This window comes from Meleagris gallopavo, chromosome 13, assembly GCF_000146605.3.
Source record: "Meleagris gallopavo isolate NT-WF06-2002-E0010 breed Aviagen turkey brand Nicholas breeding stock chromosome 13, Turkey_5.1, whole genome shotgun sequence".
NCBI lineage: Eukaryota > Metazoa > Chordata > Aves > Galliformes > Phasianidae > Meleagris > Meleagris gallopavo.
This window is the reverse complement of record NC_015023.2, coordinates 7051292-7063677: the sequence shown is the minus strand read 5'-3', so window position 1 is coordinate 7063677 and position 12386 is coordinate 7051292. Positions and strand designations below refer to the sequence as shown.

The window sequence follows — 12386 nt, the reverse complement described above, 5'->3', positions numbered from 1 at the left end:
CTGCCCGGGCAGCACTGCGGTACCGCGGCTCGGCGCTGCCCGGCGAGGCAACGGCGGCTCGGCCCCTGCCTACCTCTCACCTTGGTGTTATTGTTATTTGTTAATGATAACTCCTCGGGGAAAAAGAAATAGGGGGAGAGGGGGAGATCCAGCACGGAATCCTTCTCCATTATTAGTGACAACTAATAATTGATCATTGCTCACAAACACGAGCTTTTAGCCGCATAATGGAATCGTAAGCAGTACGGGTTGAACTAAAGGGGAAAAGGAAGAAAGGAAAGGAAAAAAAGGAGGGAAAGAGCCTCCCCCTCTCTCTGCCCCAAATCTCACAGAATCGCAGCCATGGGGAACTCCCCCGCCCCCGAGATAAAAGCGGACGTGACTAAAGCCATAGGCGGCCAAGGTGGGATTGTTTAATTCCGTTCTCTCTTTGCACGTTTGCTGCCTTTGTCTGACCCGATGGCCGGCGCATTTTTTACACCTCGCTGTCCCTTCCGAGTTTATTGATGAAGGTGCTTCTGAAATGATTATCGAGAGATTTACGGCCATCACTACCCACCTACGGGAAAAGTAGTAAAATCAATCCCTCAATCAATCGGAGCCCTCTGTGCATATCTTTTTAATCTGCTCTTTGAGCTGTTTTATTACAACAGAAGCATTAAATATGTTTGTTTCAAATTTAACACGAATGCCTCCGAAGGACTCCGTCAATTTAGGCATAAATCACCAGGCAAACGAGCTGGGTGGAAAGTCCTTATACTCGGGCAGGGTGGCTGCAAACCGAAGGCAATACCTGGATGGCCGCATTCCTCTGCCAGCAGCACCCCGCTCCGGCTGTAGGCGACTGCTGTGTTTGTCCAGCCCAGCCCGCGGGGCAGAGAAGACCTACAGAAAGATGAGTACAGCACGCTGCTAAAGACTTCCATGCCGTTTCATGCGGCTGCACAGAGAACCTGGAGAGTGCTACTAATTAGAAATACTCTCGCATCCTGAAGCCTGTCATTATTTTCTTTTTGATAGCAGAATGTCTTAGTCCCCGTGTTAGGCTTGGTTTGTTATAACTATGTAGCATACACTTGACAAAACTCCTTGGTTTCAATGCTGTTATCGATCCCAAGGCATCACGCTAACCTTTGTGTACCTTTTCTCAGACTAATGAAAAAATCAGTGGGGATTCCAGGTAGGCTGCTTTGGCCCGAAATTTTCCCTTCTGATTTGTTACACAGCGGCCATCAAAGGGCAGACAGAACAAGTCTATTAGTTCTATAAAGGATGAAAAATGAAGAATTTGATTTGATCCCACAGAGGAACTCTTTTTCTTCAAGCCACATTCCTTTACATCCCAGTTTAATTTAATTTTATTTTTTCTATCCCAGTGTGTCACAGCCACATAAAAGCAGAATGTACCCTACTGGAAAACCAGAAGTTTAGAAGTGAGGTGATGTGGATTTCTTCAGCCTTAGATAAAAATGTTTAAAAACCATTCTGGGCTGCAAAGATTTCTTCCAAAGGCACAACGTGGTGACTCTCAATGCAGAAACATTTCTGGGTAGAATGGTGGGGGGGAGGAAAGGAGGGAAAGACACAGAAATATATCCATGTCAAAAGAAAAGTCATGACAAATCCATCTGATATCCGACGATGAGATACAACGAGCTATCAGACTGGATTTCCTGCTAACATCTTGCTTTACAAAAAGTGCATTTATGCAGCAGGAAAACTTCACAGTCACAGTTGCTCTGCACCTGGTATATTCACTGCAGTTCTAGTGTGGAACTTCACATCATCACAGCCATAATTTCTTCAGTCAGAGCACTATCCAAAACAGTATAGAGTATGGAGGTGGGAGCCATTTAAAAGCAAATGAACGAATAGGACTGAGGGAAGTATCTTCTAGGATATTTAAGGAAAAAAGTCCCCTCTTCAAAAAAGTTCCCTCAGGATTTACTTACCTTTGAAACAAAAATCATGCAAAAAGTTCTGCAGTTTGTCACAGTACAAATGCAAGGCCAACATTTCAGATGGCAATTGTCTAGTAGCGTACAGATGATTTTCTACAAGGTAATCATCTGATAAAGGAAGACCTGTTGTTGTCACAAACAGATTTCTGCTGTCAAATTAGATTTACCGAGTGTGCATTTTTATTTACATTTTAAAGTTTCATTTTAATTTGGGGAATCTGTGGTGATTACACGATAAATATGTCTCAGACCTCAGGGGAACTGTTTCCTGCACAGTCCCAAATTTCTCGACAGATGAAACAAGCCTGACAACTCCATTCATTTTCATGGCGTTATATTTGATTCAAATACAGTGGAAGTATTTGTAAGTACACGGATTTTGTTTGCATAATATCGAGGTGCCCTGATTAATGCATAGTGTTTACAACGTGAAAATTGTCATACTCCCTGCATCAACGCAAGGAGCTGGCTTGGCAGCCGCTGGCTGCAATAAAGTAAATGCTTGTGAATAACGTGCTGCTTTCCATGCCTGAACTAAGCAGCGTCCTCACAATTCGCCTTTTGCATCCACTTTGGGCAGTCTGTTAATAGAACTGCTCTGCAATGGCAATGTGTAAAACCTCTCTGAGTGTAAATATGTTCACCAAGACCTGCACACATTATCTAGAGCTTATGGGGAGCCCATTTCCTCAGGGAGCAATCTGATCTCCCAGCCACATTGTTGCAGTTTTCTTTTCTTGCCATTAGTGATCATTTAATGTTCAAGTGGCAACAACAGCCATTGCCTACCTCAAAAAGTAAACCAGGACTTTCTCATTAGTGAAATTAAATCTGCAGCTGGAAGAGGGGGGGAAGAGCCAAGAACTGAGCTGCTGGGCAGCTCGTACTGAGCCATCAGAGAGAGCCGCGATAAGTACTGCTCCATAAAGCCAAGATCATAGAGTTACATCTAGAGGATGGAACTCTTTCCAATTCTAAGCAAAGCTCACGTCACTAGAATCAGAAGAGCAATCCTCAAGAAGAGATGTCAAAAGGGCCCTTCTTCACAAATCCAAAAACCAGACTTGGGTTCAGAAAATTATTTCTGTCCTTCACGTACCTTACATAGTAAGCTTGGGGCTGTTGGCATGGCTGTACAAACTGTTTCTTGAATCTCTCTCTGAGTTACGTATTCTGTGTTACGGTCATTCACCGAGCTTCCACTACCATCTCAGAAGGGGTTTCACATTTATTTGCATGCAGTAATGCAGCCTTCTGAAGTCTAGCGGGCTACGCAGTCATGAAGCTAATCTGAGCTTGCTTCTGTCTGCTGGCACCCAGAAGTTCTGTCCAAATAAGAATTTAAAGCTTCAGTCAGTTTTAGACCATCTTACAAGCGATTGGTGCAAAAGCATATATGCAAAGACAACTAGTTTGTACTGGTTCAGCAATTCAACCAACATTATGTCATACACATACTGCAACAGAGCAAAAAGGGGAGAGTCACGCCTGAATATGAGGAGATACAGTACATCAAAGAAAGCCAAATACCAGTGCTTATTCTACATCCATATGTAAAGCTGCAGGAGGGATCATAAACTCATTTCTGAGTCCATGAAAAGCCACTTGTCCTCAGAAGTTTCCAAGGCAAGGACCCAATCCTAAACACGTGACAGGTATGATCCAGCCTAGTGCAGGAAGCAGAGCATTGGCAGGGCAACACAGGCAGTATTTCAGTCTAGAACTCGATGATCACGAAGGTCCATTTCAACCTAGACAATTCCTTGAGCACATTTCTGGCAGGAGCTATCTGAGATGATCAGTTAAGTCATTTCCTACCACTGTCTGCTACTGCCCCACACCAGGACGATGCTGTCCCCAAGCTGTCACCAGGCAATCAGTGGGTGAGCACTCCCAGTCTGCACTGCTCTAGAGCTAGCAAAAATGTTTGCATGACATACTCCGCCAGCAAGGGATGGAAATCTGCATGGGGCAACAGTGCGTGGTATGGTAAGTTCTTAAGCTGTTCCAGCTGTTTGCAAATAAAATATGCGACTAAGCCCCCAGTCTATACAAACTGATTTCTGAGAGAAGCTGTATTTGTGTGAGTGTGCCAGATCAGGCCCATTACTAACTTCGGATGAGTGTAAACAACTCCTCCATAGAAAAAAAGGTCTGGAGAAGTCACCAGTGACAATTACTAGCATGTAAATAATATACCTCTAAGTAGGATGTCTCTTGTTAACATGTTTAGTTGATAGTTGCATTGCATACCTCTGCTCTCTCATATCTTTTGGGGCTAGAAGTCACTTGCCCTATCTCTGAAGTTTACTTGCCCTGTCTGCTTTTGCAGTTGAACCAGCTTCCATTTTTATGCTGTATGAGAGCACAAACAAAGCTATCATATTTAAGAATAACAGTTTCAAAGGAAACAGAGCCAAATGCATTATAAACGTACTGAATTAAATGGAATTAAACAAAGGATAAATATGGCTCATTCCCTCCTTCTCCTTCAGCACTGTCCTCTATGACACTGTACATGTAATCTCGCAATACAATAACATTTCTGTGCTCCCTCTGTTCAGGCTATGCCATTCACTCTTTGTTTCACTCCTAGAAATTTCTAATAGCAAATTTCAGTTTCACCCAGTGCTGCTCCCCGAGGGCTGCCAGACCGCTGCTCCTTTGCCCCATTTGTAATGGATCACTCCAAGGTAGGACAGGACCTGACTGTGTTCAGCGATGGGAGTCACACTGAGCAAAACCAATTAGGAAGCTCAGTGCAAAGGTAGAAAAGGAGATGGACGTGATCCTAATGGGTGAGAGATAGGCAAATTGACATGCAGGGCCAGCACTGCCACCACCAGCCACGCAGAGCAGCAGCTGCCTAGGGCTGCAAAATGTTTTGTAACACTTGCCTGCGCTCATGATGGTGCCTTGTGAGGGGCCTACATTTGATGTTTTGCCTGGAGCAACAAAATCCGGTGGCTGGTGCTGGTTGCTGCATTCAGGAAAGCCTGCAGGAATTTGTTTGCTGGTACTCATATGACTGGGAAAGAACTCCCTGTAAAACAGCTCTGGCAATTTAGAAGTAGTTCTTAAACCACCTGTTTAATTGTGTTGTTCACAGGTAATCTTGGGTCTTCAACAGGGTTACTAAAAGAAAACACGAATACTAAATAACCAGAGCCAAAAGCTGCTCTGAGTAATTTGCATCCATCTTTTGTGAAGGCACACAGTTATTTTTGCAATAGTTATAAACAGGAACACACTAAAGAAAGTTCTCATGGGATTGACTCTCCTTTCAGGAGTAAACTGAAGAATTTGCTTCGTGTTTCTTAGTCTGCTTTCTTACTGCCATTCTCATAAAATCAATCAAAGTGATAACTGGAATGTCTAGAAACAGCCAGAATTTAATCTGGACGAATTATACACAAGTATATCTGGCAGTGTATCTGCTTAAAGGAGCTATGTATCGCTACAGAGAATGCACTGTTCCATGCTTGAATCATTGACATATATTGCCAGGATTATACTAATTTCAGTGCTTGGAAGCATGCATGCTATAAAATCAAAAATAAACAAACAGAATTTGAAAATAATTTAAATAGTTTCACTTTATGACTAACTGTATTCTAGTGGCTTACACGGTTTTCAGTAAATACTAGCCAGAAAACCTCACCTAATCCCAGCTTTTGTTGGGCCCCAGGCTTTGGGAACATCCAGGTGACAGCCTGAGCTCTGTAGCTCAGGCACATGACCGCATTGATCAGACTATCGGTTGGGCAGCACAGACCTGTCAAGTATTTCTACACTTACATTTCACTTCCTGACTGGTGTATGAACCCTTTCTATGAGGGATGTGTACTCTTTTCTAGAGTAGGAGAGAAAGCAGTTCCCTTCCTCGAAGGACTTTTTTTTATTCCTAAATGCAAAGAGTATGCTGCAGGAGTTGAGATACTGGCACACCAAGCAGGAAAAAACACAGGAGAGACACTGCTTTCCATCGGCCACACAGAGCTCCTTCCACACTTGAGACTGACCTCTGAGTGCCAACCCAGCCTCCCTGTACGCAGGTGAGTCCTTGGTGATGGAGCTGCAGGGCGAAGGACTGGGGCCAGACTGCATGGAGGTACCTCAGAGCTCTGACCTCCTGTTTGCCCATGGATCCTGCCATTTTGGGATATTCCAGAGGTGTCACCTGTGAAGAATACAAAGGGAATTTTGTGAAGTTTCCTTCAGCGCATTTTTTTTCAAGCCACATGGATATTACTTAGGCAGGGATTTAGTCTACCCCAATATAAACAGCTGCACTTTTCAATACGTAACACAGAGTAATCAAATGTCTCAGCTGCAATGTATTTCTTGGTTCCTCGAAAATGACAAGGGAGAAGTTTTACAATGGACTTTACTATCTGTATATTTAGTGATTTATTATATCTTTCCAAATCAAATCAATGTAATTTGGACTCTGTTGTGGAAAGACAGAAGGTACCTGACTGATACATGCTGGTGAACTAACTGCTTTAGAATCTCTGGTTCTTTCCTTTCTCTTTTACTCACAGAATGGCAAAAAAAATTGGATTCTTTTTTTTTTCTGTACAAAATTGCAGTACTGCAGGCTAAAACTTTTCCTCTTAATGTAAAAACTTTCCTTCTCAATCTAAATTCATTTTAAATTGTTATGCTTTACAAACTTCCAAATGGGATTCTAATTGTTGACAGACATTTTACATTACATCTGTCTATCACTTTGATTTAATATGCATTTTCAATGAAATTTTAAAAAGGCCTCTAAGGTGGCAATTTAACAGCAAGACATGCTGTGAATTTTAGATATAAAAAAATATCTTGTCTGCAAAGCTTTTTTTGTACATATGAAAATGGCCTTCAAGGAAAAAAAAAAAAAAAGAGAAAGAAGAAATCTGTATGGCTGAATTATCAGAAGCTAAATATCTCTGAGAATATTACCTACTGCTTTAGTCAATCACAGCCATCAGACGTAAACCAGCTTTTACATTTACGCAGTATTTCAGTAGCACACTTCAAAAACTATTAACCATGAAAGAAATAAAATTTATTTGGAAATCCTACGTCTGGTTTATTACATCTCATGACCTGATTTAATTTTCTTCTACAGAAAATGGGCATTGAAATGTCTCCAAGTAATAGGTACTTCTAGTCAAATTTGATAAGACACATTTGAAAGGAATTCCAAATGTATTCTGAAAGACGAGAGCAAAGCTAGCTTTCCTGTGTCCCTAAGAGTAGAAACCAGACCTGGGACAGCATAGAAGCTAGAGGGGACCTGTTCTGTATCAAGTCTACTTTTGAAAATCATCGGAATTGTAGTTAATGTATAGGCTACGTATAGACTCTAGACATCAACAGCTCAGAGAGAGAAGCCCTACAACTTCTACTTCAAATTTGTAAAACAAAATACTAGCAACTTTAAAATAGTTGCATTTTCTTCAAAACTCGGAAGCAAACATCTTGGCTTTGGCTTGTTTGATATAAATAGCTTTAGATCAACTTGTTTTAGTGGTCCTGCACGGTGTCCCTTGCACTTGATGGCAAGAATAAACATTAATTAAACTTCAAAGGCTGCCAAAGACTCTAGGTTTTTTTTTGATTTAGGGAAATAATTCAAATTAATCCCTATGTTTGTGTAGAAAATATGTAATGTAATCCATTTATCTGTCCCCAGCTTGAAGTCACTTACTATTGGGAAAAAAATGTGCTTTACTAATATTTCCTGTCTTGAAAGAAAAACAGGAAAAAAAAAAAAACCAAAAAAACCCACTTCATATCCTTTTAAAGAATCCTGGCATACCAACATTGGGAAACAAATATTATAATACACAACTGTGTGCTTATATCTCTGCATAACTGCTATTAAAAGTAACACATAAAACTAAGTTCTCCAGTGGGAGCAGTAAACCCAGATTTTGTATAGATACATATACATCCAGATTTTATACACACATACATATATACATATTAGCAAAAAAGCCAATTACTTCCTTGAATGACTTCCTGCCTTAGCACCCCAACTCAGCTGAATGCTGTTGTGGTCCAGAAAAACTCGCTGTCAGCCTCGTAACGCTTTTCTCTTCATGCTGAGCCCCTCTCAAAACTAAGCAGAAATTTTAATAGGATGAAGAGCTTTGATTTTACTTCAAAATTAATCCACTTCTCAGCTGAAGGAGGTATGTGGAACACACTGACAGAGGCACTGAGGAAAAAAATGAAAGGAGTGAGAACCTCAACTATTGTAAATCACCTTAATGCCACTGAAGCCAATAGGACTACGTCAATTTAGACTAGCTGAGGTTGTGGCCTAATATTTGTGCTGAAATGTTGAGGCTATAGCAATATCCCTGAGCTGTATAAATATTTGTTGAAAGCTGCCTGTTAGTGTGCCTGGGCTGGGTTGCTCGTCAGCAAGCAGTTTGGACTCTTGTCTTTCACCTTTCTCAAGGAAACCCATTCTGAAGAATAGGACTTTAGCCTGAGCTAAAGAGTACAGATATGATCCTTCTTACTTTGTACAGTGATTACACTGCAAAGAGTGAAACAGTAAGTTTCATCTGCACTTTTGAAGCTGTACCAGTCTGACTGTCCTACTGATTCATACAAAATACTGCACATGAATGACCAGTAGTGTTTACAAAATGAATTAGTTTGACTCCAACTCTCTAGCCAGAAAGTAATCAAAATGAAGAGCCAGGCTACATCTGAAATTCCAGCTTCCTCACTAGAAACTGCATGCTCTGTCTCACTAATCAGCATATTAGTGTAAAATGTACGTGTTCTGCACAGGAGCACAATTAATAACAGCAGTGACTGAGCAGTGAGCACATTAACCATTCCACCCCCACACTGCTTTTGTGTGGTGGACAAATCCAGTTGCAGCATATGGCATGAGGAAAAAGTAAAAAATGTCTATCAGTAAGTGATTAATCCACAAATTGTGTAGCTGTTTCCCCCCCCCCCAATATATTAAGTTCCTGGTAACATTTGATTTCACTTCTTTCAAAGCTTATACATCTATTCATGGACATAGACTCAGGAGTATTCCTTTGCAAATATTTTTACTATGTTTATTCATAATTGGTGCCCTTCCTCATAAAATCTCGAAAGCTCTGGTTTATTTTCTCATCAGCCATCTAGTTTAAGAATTCAGCAACATCAGAACTACCTTCAAAATTATCCTATAAAACCCATCAGCTTTTGTTATATCTAACATAACAATGATTATGAAATAAAGTAATGTTATTTAACCATTTGCTTTAGGATAATCTGAAACTCAAAAGGGTTCAGTGAACTTTCTCTCAGAAAAGCAGCCTCCTAATCTGAAAAGCACCACTTCATAGAAAGCCGGAGATGCCTCAGAGCCAGATTGTTTGCTCCTGTAAATGGTTAGAGCTCCACAGAGGGAGAATATGAAATAAAGCTCTGTTGATTTTCCAGCAGAGCATCTGAACCGCTTCCCCCGCCCCAGTCAGTTAGAGCAAAATTAAAAGAAAAATAAACCTGGATTTGCATGTGAGCTTTTCATTTGGTGTAGATTAGCACATCTTTACTGGATATTTGACCTAAGTAGAATTATAATGGACTTACCAACAAGAAGAGCTGGGCCAGGGTATTTTAAAGGTGATTTCATACGTGTGAGTGGAAACCTGATTCCTCCCTCTTATTCAGACTGAAAACAAGAAATGTACAACAGAGCTATAGATCAGTTGTGAAATTGATTTATTTTTTCTTTTCTTCATGAAAGGAGGCTAAAGAGGCTCAGTTTTATCAAAATTACTAACCTCTGGTGCAGTGGTGGTGCAGCCAAACACCTCCCCATCAACATCAGCGCTGCATCCAGCCTGTCAGCTTTTATTTCCAGGCTAAACATGAGGAGTAGTAAAAATGAATAACTCCATCTGAACAAAACAGCTTGGCAGGATACTTTTAACATTATCTAAATATGAGATGTTAATAAATAGTTAAATTCTGATGTGGCTTTTCTTATTAGTTTAAACATAAGTCAATATTTCTGTATTTTGTTGTCTCAGGGTTTCTACAGGAGCACAGAGAATTTCATCAATGATCTTTCCACGCTCTATAGCATTATGCCTTTGTACTATTATCCATCTGTATGCTTATCTACTGTGTATCTATCAGCTGTATGAAAATAACTATCAGTCACTTCACCCCAGAGCAAGTATCAATAGGGAGAATGACAGTGGCTAGTTTGCACACTTGAAATGGTTTATTTGTTGCAATCCTGCACAAGATGTTTATCAGTAAGCACCAGACAGCCATGCAGAAGAAGGAGCCTTAATTCTGTCTGAGACAGCCTCTTATTGCTATTGATAGTTAGCATCAGTGTCCAGTCTGAGAAATGGAAGTGCTGCAGGCAACTTCAGTCAAGACACCCTATTGATCTACTGCTTCCTTTGCCTCCCTGAAGCTAGAGAAGAAAAATAAAATGGGGAGGAAAGGCTTGCTGTACAGGGGGCAATGCAGTGCTCTATGGCTTACCATCATTCAAAAGGGGTGTGTACATGCATGGATATTCCTGATATTCAATGCCTCAGACAACTGTAAATCACACACACTGCTGTGATAAATATAAATGTCAATGTGTTGGAAACGTCCTTTATATAAGAGGTGTCACTAGAACTACATTTTTAGCATGAAACATTTTTTGCTGCTTTTTATTTTTCATTGACTTATTGTGCTTCTGTTATATCCTGTCTAACACAATCAATCTAAAGCATAATATCTGAGAGTCCTATTCATAAATAATACATATTTGGGTCATTTTCATTTGTATTCTACAATGAAGATTTACAAGCCAGAAACAAAACAAGAAACAATGTGTGGAATGCTCTTATTCAGTGGATAAGAATATATTACTGTGATCAATTAATCTGCTTTTCTCCGCATTAGGTGGACATCTTTATGGTACATCCATAAGGGTTTATAACTTAGAAGAGACAGAACCAGCTCTGAGGCTCTAACATAAAATGCCTGTACTCAGAAAAGAGAAACTTTTCCAAAGTTTTTTTTCCAATGGGAAATGTGTTAATTTTGGCAAACTCAATCATAGCAATAGCCCATCTATCAACATACTGTGTCGCTTTGCCCTATATACTTGTCACGCTAAATGAAACAAAAAATTGACTCCATTACACCGCAGGTAAAAGTCAAAAAAATAATTCCAGGGATTTTTCTAGCGCTGTTCATCTAAGCATATTTACATTCCACTTACAAACCATGTAAATTCATTTTACAGTACGGCAAACTGACACACAGAAAGGTCCCAGCTTTTTGGTTTTGGTTTGTTGTAGGGTTTTTTTTTTTGCTTTTTTTTTTTTTTGGCCAAAAGCTAGCACATGAAAATGAATTAAAAAACAAAACAAAACAAAAAAACCAAAAAACAGAAAAACAAACAAACAAAAAACCCCGTATGAATATAAATTACATGAGCAAAGCACAAGAAGAAAGATGAAAGGAAAACTCCCATAAGCATTGTGGTATACCAGTATTTCATGTAAGAAGATAGTCACCTGCCTAGTTGCCAGCAGAGCTGGTATTCTGATGATGGGCCATGTCAGAGGAGCAGCAGCAACAGCCCAAGGATTTATAAAATTCTGCCTGTAAAGAAAAAAAAAACACGTCAATGTTACTTTAGGAAGGAAAGACAGAACACGTAAGAATATTCTGGGTAACAAACTGATGAGGAAAAGCCTGGGTGAATGGTGGGAGCAAGGACAAAGTAGTCCACTGCGGTAACTCCCCTCTTTGCCCCAAGCACTGAGAGATGCAGGCTGTGCTGTGCTCACTGCTTTGGACTGTGGGTTACTGTATTCCTTTTTCAGCCCTGGAAATTTACTACAAGTGCATCTCAGATAAAAAAGTGAAATGAGTTTTGCAACTATGACAAAAAAGCAATTTTACATTTCATAGGCCTTTTAAACCCCTTTTCAATAGAAAATAAAAATAACAGTAAGGGGAAAAAAAAAAAGGTTACATTTCAATTCCCCTTTTTATAGTTTGATGGTGCAGATGTTCCTGGGTCAGAGGTGAATATGTCTTCAGGTGTCAAAAGATGCAATAACCAAAGTCAAAAGTGGTCCAATCCCCAGAACTGTAACCATGTGCCAGAATCTCCCCACCTTGGAAGCTTGCTGGCAGCAATGTGCTCCAGGTGCGTTGTGCTGAACAGACCTGGTAGTCATTTTAATATTTTCCATGCTCATGTAAATAGACTTGATGGGTGTTCATCAAATGTGGGAAAATCCCACAGAATTTTGTACCATCTGCTGATAGGTAAAAGGCCTGCTTTGCTGACAATTTAGTGCAATATCAGAAAATAGAATAAAAGCAAGCAAGCAGTGGGGTTTGTTCTGCTATGTTTTTATAAATCTGAGGCTTAAGGTCATATCA

The 12386-nt window shown here is 40.2% G+C and overlaps 1 long non-coding RNA gene across 1 annotated transcript; it reads right to left on the bottom strand.

Moving 5' to 3' along the window:
* Positions 1-299: 299 nt before the first annotated feature.
* LOC116217131 lies at positions 300-11831 on the bottom strand. Its single transcript, XR_004161184.1, has 6 exons — positions 11507-11831; positions 9758-9838; positions 9564-9645; positions 5984-6141; positions 3061-3286; positions 300-885 (listed from the first exon to the last, which is right to left on the bottom strand). It is a non-coding gene; the product is annotated as an uncharacterized LOC116217131 (long non-coding RNA).
* Positions 11832-12386: the final 555 nt, after the last annotated feature.